Source organism: Giraffa tippelskirchi, chromosome 12 (genome assembly GCF_054371585.1).
Source record: "Giraffa tippelskirchi isolate mGirTip1 chromosome 12, T2T-mGirTip1v1.2.pri, whole genome shotgun sequence".
In the NCBI taxonomy this organism is placed as follows: Eukaryota; Metazoa; Chordata; class Mammalia; order Artiodactyla; family Giraffidae; genus Giraffa; species Giraffa tippelskirchi.
Genome location: NC_137286.1, coordinates 27,449,077 through 27,462,784, shown reverse-complemented (window position 1 = coordinate 27,462,784; position 13,708 = coordinate 27,449,077). Strand labels below are relative to the sequence as shown.

The following is a 13,708-nucleotide window of genomic DNA, read 5'->3' as shown; positions in this document are numbered from 1 at the left end:
TGGGTTGCCATGCCCTCCTCCAGGAGGTCTTCCTGACAGATGAATTGGACCCACATCTCTATGTTTCTTGCACTGGCAGGTGGGTTGTTTACCACTGATGGATAAAACTTCATACAAGGGAACACAGTCAATGTAAGGAAATAAAATGTTTGTCTAGGCTCCTTTTTGTTTACTCCCATTTTCCATACTGGAAAAAAAAATTCCCAACCAGCTTCTTGCCAGAACCCTAGTACAGGGCAAGGATTAGGACATGAGCAGGGCCCAGACAACTTTCTGGGCCCACGTTTGCAATTTGACAAAATTATTTCTCCAACAGGCCAGTAGTATTGCAAAAGGATTAAATGTTTCTGGCATGGGAGGCAAGAGATGGAATATTCCATTGAATCCAAGGTCAGTGGTCCTAAAACTGACAAACCTGCCAACTACCTGAGATGCCTGCCCTCTAAAATGTCCCTAGCTTGCTGGTCCCTGGGTCACACACATGTCTTGGGCCTCTGACACTCCTGGAACTCTGGCAATTGTTTCACTCAAACCATGAGGAAGAGTCTCTGGAAACAATTGTGACCATCCAGCTCTCTCTTCCATCATCCACCCTACCAATGACTCTCCCAACAGAGGGGTTGTTCCAACCTAATGCAGGTATCTGAGTGTCTGGCTCTGCTTCCTTTCTCCTGCCTGAGAACTTCCTTCCATATAGAACTCCGAGACATAAACAACGGAGACCATGCAATTCTAAGCTATCTGTGGTCTCTTCATTTGAGGGGTTTATGGAGATGGAATTCATTCCAAATATCCTGTTATATTCCTTAAGAATTTGGGTATCCAACATGGGGAGGGAGAAAGACTAGAACTCACTTACTTGGGCCACAGCATCTTTCCCTCTTGGACACCTGAGTAGCAAAGCCTGTCACAATGACTGAAGCCCTATGTCACCAGGGAAAAGGTTTATGGATGCCATGTAGCCTGGCAGCACTGACTTAAGATGCTCTGTCTCACTGTATGAGGAATAATCCAGCACTCCTTGGGAGCCACAGAATGCTCTTCCCCATTATATATTTGCTTATTTATTTTATTGCTCCTTATTTTGAAAAGAACATGAGACAAACTCAAAAAGACACACAGTAAATCATGTTAAAACATTAAGAGGCTAGTAAAAAAAAAAAAAAAAAAAGTAGAAAAAATAAAGCCAGGAGAAAGATTAGCACAAATAAATGTAGGCCATAAAATTTGCACAGTTCCTAGAAGTAGGCTACAAATTGGGCTGTGAACTTGTGAGCCAACCAACAAAGAAAAATATTCTATGATTGGTAGTATCTATCATATAAAAATAACACAGTTGCTATAAAGAAGCCAAACTTCTCTTGGTACTGAGACCAGAGAGGACCGTCTCTCTTGGGTCTTCATAAAGAAAACACTACATAATGTCATGGACTTTGTCATAACTCCTCTGTGACAAACAGAACAAGTTTCATTATGACCTTGTCCCAACTTCCTTCTATCTAGAGACGGACAAAAGAGCAAAGCACAGCTCAATAAAAGCAGCTGTCCAAAATCATTTTTGAATAAGAAAAATAAACTAGTAAACAAAATGCTGAAAAAATAATCTCCCAAGAGTGAAATAAAATGCTTAAACTACCCAGCTCTCTTGAGGTTTAAACTGATTTTTAAAGTAAAGATTTAAATATTCAGAGACATGAGGTATATGGAAATTCTTCAGGCCATTCTGTGTGACTACTATTTCTTTCAGCTGAGAATTTGCTAAGAATTGGTAAACAAAAGGCTAGAGATTACACTTTCAGCAAGAACCTGAAAAGCCAATAGCTGCTAACTAATAGCAAAGCCATTAACTCTACGGCTGTCAACTAAGGAGGGGGAAGGATCAGGTCATTTTATTAGAGAAGGAGGAGAAAGTAAAGGAAAAGGAAAAGAAAGGGAAAGGGAGAGGAAAGGAACTCTTTTCTAGGATATTTGGTAGACTAGATGGCCATAAGGAGCTGAGCCAAGCCAGAGTAGAAATGGAACAAAATAATTGTGAGTTATCTCTATTTCTTTAAACAAGCTCCTTAAATCCAAAACCCTTGATTAATTCCAACTCCAACCAAGGAGATGATACTTTTCATTTTCTATGCTATGTTTTAAGAATGACTGTATTTTAATTATAGGCAAAATGCTATTTCAGGACACTTAAGGAAAGATATCTGTAGCTTTTCCATCTATTCAAGGGAATTTCAAAGTATTTTAGGTTCCTTTAGTATGAGAGTATTGAAGGTGCTATGTAAATGTAGGTTATTATTACAATTTGATGTCACCCTCCTTCAAGCAAAAACTGCTAAAATCCACAAAGTACAGAATGAGGCACACACATTTCTTATTATTGAGGGGTAATTAATTAGTAAGTACATAAATAATTTACTCAGTCATAGGAAGATAGAGTAATATTATTAAACATGTGGACCTACAAATCCAATTCTGGTAGCTATCTTATCTGCTTCAGTGCAGAGGAAAAGATACAGAACTGACCCCATTTCCCCCCACCTCCCCTCCAGGGATCCTTCTTCCCTCCACACCCACAATATAGACCACACACAGACACAAATTCACCTCTAAGACTAGGGTGTTGACTCTTTGGGGACAATTTTCCTCTTTTACTCATAGAACAACTATGAATAAGGTATACATTAAACTATGAATTCAATCCTTCCAGAAACACACTTTGTCTATGAAAGTACTGAAAGAAAATTGTATGTGCTACACACTGACCACTATCTACCATCCCTACCATCCCTAATGGTGCAAGAGGAGTGCAGATCATAAATATAAAATTTTAAAAAAGTTTTTTAATGTATCAACTTGTATTAGACTTTAGAATGCAGGAGCTTTAGTTTATTAATAGAATTGTTTCATTCTAGATATATAGTATGAAACTGGGAAAGACAGTAAACTGAATGAAATAACTAGCCCTAGATGAACATTTGCCACAATCAGTCTACACAGTAAATAACGAGCCTCCGTAGAAAATGGAGAGACACTTCTGTTTAAGAAGCCATGCAAAGTTACACAAAGACCTGCAATCATGTAGGTATAAACGGAAGTCACTTACATACATAGAGATCCATTAGAGTTTGTCTCTAAAATTGTAATGTCTTTCTCCAAATCTACTTTTCCACATGTGCTCATCACTGGTAACTTTTTCTCCCTCTATTTTGAATGTGTCTATAGTAACTGGAACTGGTTTAATGGTCACCACATTAATCTAAGAATAAGAAACAAAGAGAATGATTCATTTCCTATTCTACAGTTTTAACTACAAATTAACAACAACAACAAAAAAGCTCTTCTAAATCTCTCTTATGGATTTTTATGGTTGAGAAATATGCAGAGCACTTGAAAGCAATAAAAGAAATAACCTAAGAAAATTAAGCAAAATGAATTTGCAATTAGTTTGTGAAATTGCGATAAATGCATTTTGAAAGCAAAGAGTAAAATGTAACTTTGTTCAGTATAATTTGAAATTGCCTTTTGTGCTTAATATAGTTCACTTATAATTAGATGAAGATTTTGTTCTGGTTTGAAACATTCAAAGTTCCATCTTGAGATTGCTATGTACTATGTACACAGAACTTTTCAGCAAGAAAGTCTGATGCTGCTGCTGCGTTTGCTTTGACAGCCTTTATCCTAGTTTTATAGAAATGAAAGAGTGAAAGAACACAGCTGGTTTGAACAATAGAGCATGTTCAACATTAGGTCAAACACTTTAGATATTGCAAAATATTGCAGGCTATATTTATAGCTCTTAGCAGGTTTTTTAAATTCATGCTGATACTGCCTTACTCCTGCTTATTGGACCAAATTGCCATTTAATGGTTAAATTATCTTTTGGTTTAAAAATTTGCTTTCAAACACAATGACACTTAAGTTAACCTCTTGGCAATATCAAAACAGTGATAACTTAAAACCTTTTCCAAAGTATTTCAAGATGTCTTAAAAATTCAAGATCATTCTAGCTATGGAGAGTTTAAAAGATTTTTGTTGATCTCTGCCTTATGTTTTCCCTAAAGAAAAGGAATATCCTGCCTCCAATAACCTCTCTTCCAGTCATGAAATTGTGCACTGACTCATATGCCAGCACCTTCCAGAAAACTGCCCAAGGGAAATCAGGAACAGGCCTCAGGTAAGTGCCTATATTCTATTTAAACTTTCTTTTCCTCTGGTGGTTGTTTTTAATAGAATTCTCTTGTTTTTTAAATAGAATCTTATGACTTTGAGGAGTACAGCAGGGGCTCATATTCTTTCACTTTAACAACATGAGAAGTGGTAAAAAAGAAGTGGTTGGTGGTTATAAGCTTAGTGACCGTAGGCTGAGGCAGGAGATGTTTCACAGGGCATTGTGATTTCTATAGGTTTATCAACTGTCTTCAAGCTTTAAGGACTGAGGCCAATGCTACCTTACCCTTCCAACCCAAAGTGAATATTCCCTAAATTCCCTCAGCATCTCTTAGTTGAATTCATTGTCATTTGTCATCACTGCTATTAGTGAGATCTTGGAGGGTATGTGATTTTCCTTTTGATCTAATAATGATAATAAGAATGACCATTTAATGAACACCTACTATGTGCCAAGCAGTACACTATGAATTCCATATATTTTCTAAAAGTGATTGTTGTTCTTCAGTCACTAAGTCATGTCTGACTCTTTGAGACCCCACAAACTGCAGCATGTCAGGCTTCCCTGTCCTTCACTGTCTCCCAGAGTTTGCTCAAACTTATATCCATTGAGTCATTGATGCTATCTAACCATCTCATCCTGTTGCCCTCTTCTCTCTTTGCCTTCTATCTTTCCCTGATCTTTCCCAGAATCAGGGTCTTTTCCAATAAGTTGGCTCTTCACATCAGGTGGCCAAAGTATTGAAGCTTCAGCTTCAGTATCAGTCCTTCCAATTAATATTCAGGGTTGATTACTTTTAGGATTGACTGATTTGATCTCCTCGCAGTCCAAGGAACTCTCAAGAGTCTTCTCCAACACTACTGTTCAGTAGCACTGAATTCTTCGGCACTCAGCCTTCTTTACGGTCCAACTCTCACATCCATACATGACTACTGGAAAAACCATAGTTTTGACTATATGGACCTTTGTTGGCAAAGTGATGTCTTTGCTTTTTAATATGCTGCCTAGTTTTGCCATAGCTTTCCTTCCAAGGAGCAAGTGTCCTTAAATTTCATGGCTGCAGTCACCACCCACAGTGATTTTGGAGCCCAAGAAAATAAAATCTGTCACTGCTTCCACTTTTTCCCCATCTATTTGCCATAAAGTGATGGAACTGGATGCCATGATCTTAGTTTTTGTTTTTCGGATTTTTTTTTTTCATGTTGGGTTTTAAGCCAGCTTTTCAGCTTTTTCACTGTCCCCTTCCACCCTCATCAAGAGGCTCATTAGTTCCTCTCCACTTTCTGCCATTAGAGTGATATCATCTTCATATCCGCGGTTGTTATTTCTCCCAGCAATCTTGACTCCAGCCTGTGATTCATCCAGCCCAGCATTTTGCATGATGTACTCTGCATATAGGTTAAATAAACAGGGTGACAATATACAACCTTGTCATACTCCTTTCCCAATTTTGAACTGTCAGTTGTTCCATATAAGGTATTTAGAAAGATAGTTTAAAAAAATAAAAAGCTTTGGTTTCTGTTTCAGTCATGTATTAATATTATGTATTAATTGCATTAATGTATTCATGCATAACAAACCATCCCAAAACTCAGTGGCTTGTTATTTCTCATAATTCTGAGGGCAGAGTGGATCTCTTCTCCTGGTCTCACTAAGGATCACTCAGGTAACTGGAGTCATCTGACAGCTTGACTGGGGCTGATGGTCCAAAACAGTCACTTGTACTGAAACTGGTACTGGCTGTCAGTTGAAGAATGTCAGTTCCCCTCCACATGGCTTCTCATTCTCCAGTGGGCCAGGCTGGATTTCTTCAAAGCATGATATTCTCAAGGCTCCAAGACTGAAAGCATGTAAGCTGAACATTCTGCTAAGACCTAGGCTCCAAAACTCACAGAATATCACACCCATCACATGGTCAACTTGGATCCAAGAGGATAGAAAGAAAAACTGCATCTCTTGGGAGGAGCACTAACTTCACATTGCAAAGGTGTATGTACACAGGGAGGTGTGCTTCATTTGAGGGGCATTATTTTAACGATCTACTATATTATCATACAAATTCTCCCTCTGCAACTTTCCACATGTGTGACAGTGAACCATTGTTTAACCTCAAGTTTCAGTTTCCTCATCTATAAATGAATTATCTTGGGATTTAGTAAAAAGAGCACATACAATATTTTGCTTAGTATCAACTATAGAGTAAGCATATGATTGTTAAGTGGGTAATTACATATGTGTGAGTGTGTGTCTGACTTTTAGACCTAATACAGAGCACCATAAAATACATATTAATATCTGAATTTTATAGATGTGATATCTGAGGCTGAGGAGGGGTCTATCCTGCTGAAGTTAATTTTTGAAAAGTCACACAACAAGGTAAGTAGTGAAGTCAACACTCAAAGGGCTTACTGATTCTGAAGCCAATGCTTTTTTGTTTGTTTGTTTTTCACACCATTCCATGGAGCTTCTTGTTAGCAGAAGAGTTTATTTCATGGTTATATCTCATTGGATCTTGGACAGCAGCAATCATAATAGCTACCCAAGAAATACTGGTCATTTGAAGGATTAAGGGAAGCTGACAAATTGCTACTGACTAATAAAATATTTACACAAAATTTTTATATTGATCCCAAATATTCTGACTCCCTAGAACTGCAGGGCTTGGTAAAGTCATGCTTTGTACCCTAGAAGAGTAGTTAAGATCTTTCAGAACCAGGGAAGAAGGGCTCCCAGAACAGAGGCTTCTACAGAGAGCTATCTGTGGTTCTTAAACTTGCCTACATGTAGGAATCACCTGGGAACACGTATCGAAAAATATCACATCAGAAATTAACACAGCATTGTAAATCAATCATACTTCAACTGAAAAAAAAAAAAAAAAAAAAAACAACCTCTTGCTCGGGCCAATTGAGTAAGACTCTCCCTGAAAGTGAGGCCAAGATTCCTAGACCTGTAAACTTCCTTCAGGAGCCCCTGAAGCTGACCGGTAATGTCAAGTTGGATCCCTAGAAATTCCAAAACAGCAGGAGGCCAGCCCTATAAGGAGACAGAGATTCAAACAGGCAGCTTAATTATCTACCTGAAGCATGTGAATTGTGGTCTCACTATGTGAACCACACGGAGCTGATCCCTCACATTTATTCCCAGGAGTCGTAACAGGGAGCCAAATGGGAATTGGGCACCATCCATACACTTGGTGGTAGGTGGCAGGTGCTACAAATGACTGGCTGCAGTGTACTAATCACAGTTGTCACTGGTCCTGAAAGAGGAGAGGACCATCGAGCTATTTTCTCCCAGAGAAATACTTGAGTCTCAGACGAGAGGAATAATTGCCCCAAGTCCTGGGCTCAGGCAGTGGGGTAGGAAAGGCTTATCAAACATGACACTCCACTGGGTCTTTCAAGGAATAAGATGATTCTTTATAACAAGTGAACTGGTGATTTCCGTGATCCACTCAAATAAATATTTAGGAATATCAATTTTATTCCTTAATTTTATGAAGGCTTTGAGATCTCTGCTTCTTTATTTGCCATATGTCCTCTACATTTTTAGTTCCCATAGTAACTGATACCGGAGAAGGCAATGGCACCCCACTCCAGTACTCTGGCCTGGAAAATCCCATGGAAGGAGGAGCCTGGTAGGCTACAGTCCATGGGGTCGCTAAGAGTCGGACACGACTGAAGCGACTTAGCAGCAGCAGCAGCAGTAACTGATACATCAAAGGTTCTCACTACAATTGTTCTGATGTTTTGAAAGATTATTGCTTTCACCCATAGCACTTTTATTTCCTTCCTCTGTGATTTTTAATGTACTCTGCCTAGAGCAGTCATATGAATACTTACCTAAATTCACAACCTACTCCTACTCTTCTCGTTCCCAAATAAAGCACCTAGAGGCCAGGGGCTATGTCTTTTTCATCTTGGAATGCTCCAACAAACTGGCAAGGTGACAAATCCACAAGAAGTACTTGATAAATGTATGGTTTTTGTTGCCTTCTGAAAGTTTTCATAAAAGCAACTGCTGGGAAAAAATATATATATCAGAATGTATGTCATGAGGCAGGATCATAAAGTGAATAAAATATAAACTTCTCAGATATACATACTAGGCTCTTGGGTATAATCAGGTGTTTATTACTAAGATGACCTGTCCATCTTGGGTGGCCCTGCTTACTTCTTGGAAGGAAAGATATGACCAACCTAGACAGCATATTAAAAAGCAGAGACATTACTTTGCCAACAAAGGTCCGTCTAGTCAAGGCTATGGTTTTTCCAGTAGTCATGTATGGATGTGAGAGTTGGACTATAAAGAAAGCTGAGTGCCAAAGAATTGATGCTTTTGAACTGTGGTGTTGGAGAAGACTCTTAAGAGTCTCTTGGACTGCAAGGAGATCCAACCAATCAATCCTACAGGAGATCAGTCCTAGGTGTTCATTGGAAGGACTGATGAAGCTGAAACTCCAATACTTTGGCCACCTGATGTGAAGAGCTGACTCATTGGAAAAGACCCTAATGCTGGGAAAGATTGAGGGCAGGAGAAGAAGGGGACGACAGAGGATGAGAGTGTTGGATGGTATCACCGACTCAATGGACATGGGTTTGGGTGGACTCTGGGAGTTGGTGATGGACAGGGAGGCCTGGCGTGTTGCGGTTCATGGGGTCGCAAAGAGTCGGACACAACTGAGCGACTGAACTGAACTGAACTGAACTTACACAGCATGGCTCATAATTTCATTGAGTTAGACAAGGCTGTGGTCCATGTGATCAGATTGATTATTTTTCTGTGACTGTGGTTTTCAGTCTGTCTGCCCTCTGATGGATAAGGATGAAAGGCTTATTGGAAGCTTCCTGATGGGAGAGATTGAGGGGGAAACTGGGTCTTGTTCGGATGAGCGGGAACATGTTCAGTAAATCTTTAACCCAATTTTCTGTAGATGGATGGGGCTATGTTCCCTCCCTGTTGTTTGACCTGAGGCCAAACTATGGTGGAGGTAATGAAGATAATGGCGACCTCCTTCAAGAGGTCTCATGCATGCACTGCTACATTCAGTGCCCCTGACCCTGCAGCTGGCCATTGCCGACCCACGCCTCCACCAGAGACTCCTGGACACTCACAGGCAAGTCTGGGTCAGTCTCTTGTGGGGTCACTGCTCCTTTCTCCTGGGTCCTGTTGCACACATCTTTTGTTTGTGCCCTCCAAGAGTCTGTTTCTCCAGTCCTGTGTAAGTTCTGTTGGCTCTACAGTAGGCTTAATGGTGAACTCCTCCAAGAGGGCTTATGCCATACCCAGGTCTACTGCACCCAGAGCCCCTGCCTCTGCAGAAGTCCACTGCTAACCCGTACCTCTGAAGGAGACACACAAACACAGTTCTGGTTCAGTCTCTGTGGGATCTCTGGGTCCTGGTGTGCACAAGGTTTGTTTAAGCCCTCTGAGTGTCTCTGGTGGGTATGGGGCTTGATTCTAAACGCAATTTTGCACCTACTAACGTCTTGCTGGAGCTTCTCCTTTGCCCTTGGATGTGGGTTATCTATTTTTGGTGGGATTCAACATTCTCCTGTTGATGGTTGTTCAGCAGTGAGCTGTAATTTTGGAGTTCTCACACAAGATGAGCACACGTCCTTCTACTCCACCATCTTAAGATCTCTTCAAGAAAAGTAGAGATACCAAGGGAATATTTCATGCAATGATGGGCACAATAAAGGACAGAAATGGTATGGACCTAACAGAAGCAAAAGATATTAAGAAGAGGTGGCAAGAATACATGGAAGAACTATACAAAAAAGATCTTCATGACCCAGATAATCACGATGGTGTGATCACTCACCTAGAGCCAGACATCCTGGAATGTGAAGTCAAGTGGGCCTTAGGAAGCATCACTAGAAACAAAGCTAGTGGAGGTGAGGGAATTCCAGTTGAGCTATTTCAAATCCTAAAAGATAATGCTGTTAAGTGCTGCACTCAATATGCCAGCAAATTTGGAGAACTCAGCAGTAGCCACAGGACTGGAAAAGGTCAGTTTTCATTCCAATCCCAAAGAAAGGGACTGCCAAAGAATGCTCAAACTACTGCACAATTGCACTCATCTCACATGCTAGCAAAGTAATGCTGAAAATTCTCCAAGCCAGGTTTCGACAGTACGTGAACTGTGAGCTTCCAGATGTTCAAGCTGGATTTAGAAAAGGTAGAGGAACCAGAGATCAAATTGCCAACATCTGTTGGATCATCATAAAAGCAAGAGACTTTCAGAAAAACATCTACTCTGGCTTTATTGACTACACCAAAGCCTTTGACTGTGTGGATCACAACAAACTGTGGAAAATTCTGAAGGAGATGGGAATACCAGACCACCTGGCCTACCTCCTCAGAAATCTGTATGCAAGTCAAGAAGCAACAGTTAGAACTATACATGGAACAACGGACTGGTTCCAAATCAGGAAAGGAGTATGTCAAGGCTGTATATTGTCACTCTGCTTATTTAACTTATATGCAGAGTACATCATGAGAAATGCTGGGCTGGAGGAAGCACAAGCTGGAATCAAAATTGCCGGGAGAAATATCAATAACCTCAGATATGCAGATGACACCACCCTTATGGCAGAAAGTGAAGAAGAACTAAAGAGCCTCTTGATGAAAGTTAAAAGAGGAGAGTTAAAAGTTGGCTTAAAACTCAACATTCAGAAAACTAAGATCATGGCATCCAGTCTCATCACTGCATGGCACATAGATGGACAAACAATGGAAATAGTGGCTGACTTTATTTTGGGGGGCTCCAAAATCACTGCAGATGGTGACTGCAGCTATGAAATTAAAAGACACTTGCCCCTTGGAAGAAAAGCTATGACCAACCTAGACAGCATATTAAAAAGCAGAGACATTACTTTGCCAACAAAGGTCCATCTACTCAAAGCTACGGTTTTTCCAATAGTCATGTATGGATGTGAGAGTTGGACTATAAAGCTGAGCACCGAAGGATTGATGCTTTTGAATTGTGGTGTTGGAGAAGACTCTTGAGAGTCCCTTGGACTTCAAGGAGATCCAGCCAGTCCATCCTAAAGGAAATCAGTCCTGGATATTCTTTGGAAGGACTGATGCTGAAGCTGAAGCTCCAATACTCTGGCCACCTGATGCGAAGAACTGACTCATTGGTAAAGACCGTGATGCTGGGAAACATTTAAGGCAGGAGGAGAAGGGGATGACAGAGCATGGTTGGATGTCATCACCAACTCGATGGACATGGGTTTGAGCAATCTCTGGTAGTTGGTGATGGACAGGGAGGCCTGGCGTGCTATGATTCATGGTGTTGCAAAGAGTCAGACACAACTGAGCCACTGAACTGAACTGAACTGAAATTAAGAGTGCCACATATGTTCCCTTCTTTAACTAATCAAATAGTATTTAATATGTTCTATGGGTAAAATATGATACTATGTATTGTGAGGAATATTCTGGCTCCCCAGGAACTTGCAGATTCGAAAGAGAGAATTTACTCAAGTAAAAAAACAAAAAGCAACCAGCAATCAAAATTTGTGATTCTGATTATTAAAGTTCAATAGAATTCCCAAAGAAATAAGCTTTCTTTTGAGCTACTTGCTATGTTGCATGTTAGTAATCAGTTCAGTTCAGTTGAGTCACTCAGTCGTGTCCGACTCTTTGCAACCCCATGGACTGCAGCACTCCAGGTTTCCCTGTCCATCACCAACTCCCGGAACTTACTCAAACTCATGTCCATCAAGCTGGTGATGCCATCCAACCATCTCATCCTCTGTTATCCCCTTCTCCTCCTGCCTTCAATCTTTCCCAGCATCATGGTCTTTTCCAATGAGTCAGTTCTTCGAATCAGGTGGCCAAATTATTGCAGTTTTAGCTTCAGCATCAGTCTTTCCAATGAATATTCAGGACGGATTTCCTTTAGGATGGACTGGTTTGATCTCCTTGCAGTCCAAGGGACTCTCAAGAGTTTTCTCCAACACCACAAGGTTTACCCGTCAGCACTGATGCCATTGTTCACATAAGTGTCATTACATCTGGTTTCTCTTGTTTTGTTAAGAGAAATAAATAAGTGAATTAGTACAAGATATCAGAATGTCGATACCTTAGGACAGGTTTCTAGACTACAGGAAGGCTGGAAGAAGGAAGGCTGAAAATATGCATATTTACAGCTCTTCAACTCTATAGTTTATTGAAAAAAATTAACAATAGTTTTTAAAATTTAATTTAGTCCACACTTATTTGATTATATTCTTCAGATATTATCAAGGTTTACTTATCAGTATTGATGCCGTTGTTCACATAAGAGTGTCATTACATCATTCACTCACTGATTGAAGGAATTATTCTCCTGTCTCATTTAAGTGGGGAAAATTATGCACACCATTTCTATTTACTTTATGCTAAAATCATAACAACATAGCAATCCTACAAACCATAAAATAGAAGCATAGTTTCAAGAGTGCACGTTTTTTAAGAAAAAAAAATTCCCATGTGATAATCCATACTAAAATAGAGCCCAACACCACTATATTAAAAACACATCCTTGCTTCAAGAGCTCAAAACAACAAAAAAAATCATTTTAATACCAACATGGCTTTACAAATATGTTCCCATTACTTCAATTTTTCCCGGCCACTTTCTGCCTTCAAGACGCAGATTAAATGTCACATTCTCTGTTGTCGTTGTTCAGTCGGTAAGTCGTGTGCAACTCTTTGTGAGTTGAGAACTCATGGACTGCAGCATGCCAGGTTTCCCTGTCCTTCACCATCTCCTGGAGTTTGCTCAAACTCATGTCCATTGAGTCAATGGCTGCTATCTAACCATCTTATCCTCTGTTGCTCCCTTCTCTCCCTGCCCTCATTCTCTGTTAAACATTATCTAACTTTTACTTTCCTCTTAAAAATATTTCATTGTTTTCTCAATCTCCTATATCAAGTTTTATATGCTTTTATGATAGAACTTCACTGATTAATTTATCCATTTATTCAACAAGCATAATGGGCTTCCCTGGTGGTTCAGACAGTCTAGAATCCGCCTGCGATGTGGGAGACCTGGATTCGATCCCTGGATGGGAAAATCCCCTGGAGAAGGGCATGGCAACCCACTCCAGTATTCTTGCCTGGAGAATCTCTGTGGACAGAGGACCCTGGCGGGCTGTGGACTGTAGTCCATGAGGTCACAAAGAGTTGAACACAACTGAGCAACTAAGCAAAGCACAACTAGCATAAGTGGCTTACCATTTGTTAGGCATCATGCTTAGCATTAGGAACATGGAGAGAAGCATGGTGCTACCTCATCCAGTGGTCTCTCCTATACTGTAAGCTCCCTGAGGTATGATGTCATTGTTGAATCAGCTCAGCAAGCTAAAGGCAGCAGATGACAAGAGCCCCTAGAAGTATTGTGAAGCCTGTGACCCTGCCAATAAAGCCTCCACCTTCTCTTATTTGGTTCCTTTTTTCTCCTTCTGCTCTAATGTCAACATTTCCTCTCCTCTCTCTACTCCTCTCCTTCAACTGTTACTGCTGTACTTTCATCCGCCATGCATAAAACTA

At 40.3% G+C, this 13,708-nt stretch overlaps 1 protein-coding gene and 1 long non-coding RNA gene across 4 annotated transcripts in view; one reads left to right on the top strand and one right to left on the bottom strand.

Moving 5' to 3' along the window:
- PRKD1 (protein kinase D1) overlaps window positions 1-13,708 on the bottom strand; it is a 773,210-nt gene that overhangs the window by 602,543 nt on the left and 156,959 nt on the right. The window lies entirely within an intron of this gene.
- The window catches only part of LOC145528883 (uncharacterized), a 28,477-nt gene continuing 15,710 nt past the window's right edge, over window positions 942-13,708 (top strand). Inside the window, exons 1-4 of one of the 2 annotated variants that reach the window (XR_014070760.1) lie at window positions 942-2,031; window positions 4,059-4,171; window positions 6,474-6,541; window positions 9,099-9,281. This is a non-coding gene — a long non-coding RNA (uncharacterized LOC145528883). Of the gene's footprint in view, window positions 2,032-4,058; window positions 4,172-6,473; window positions 6,542-9,098; window positions 9,282-13,708 lie in introns of those variants that run through there. The other variant, XR_014070761.1, reaches the window with a different exon arrangement.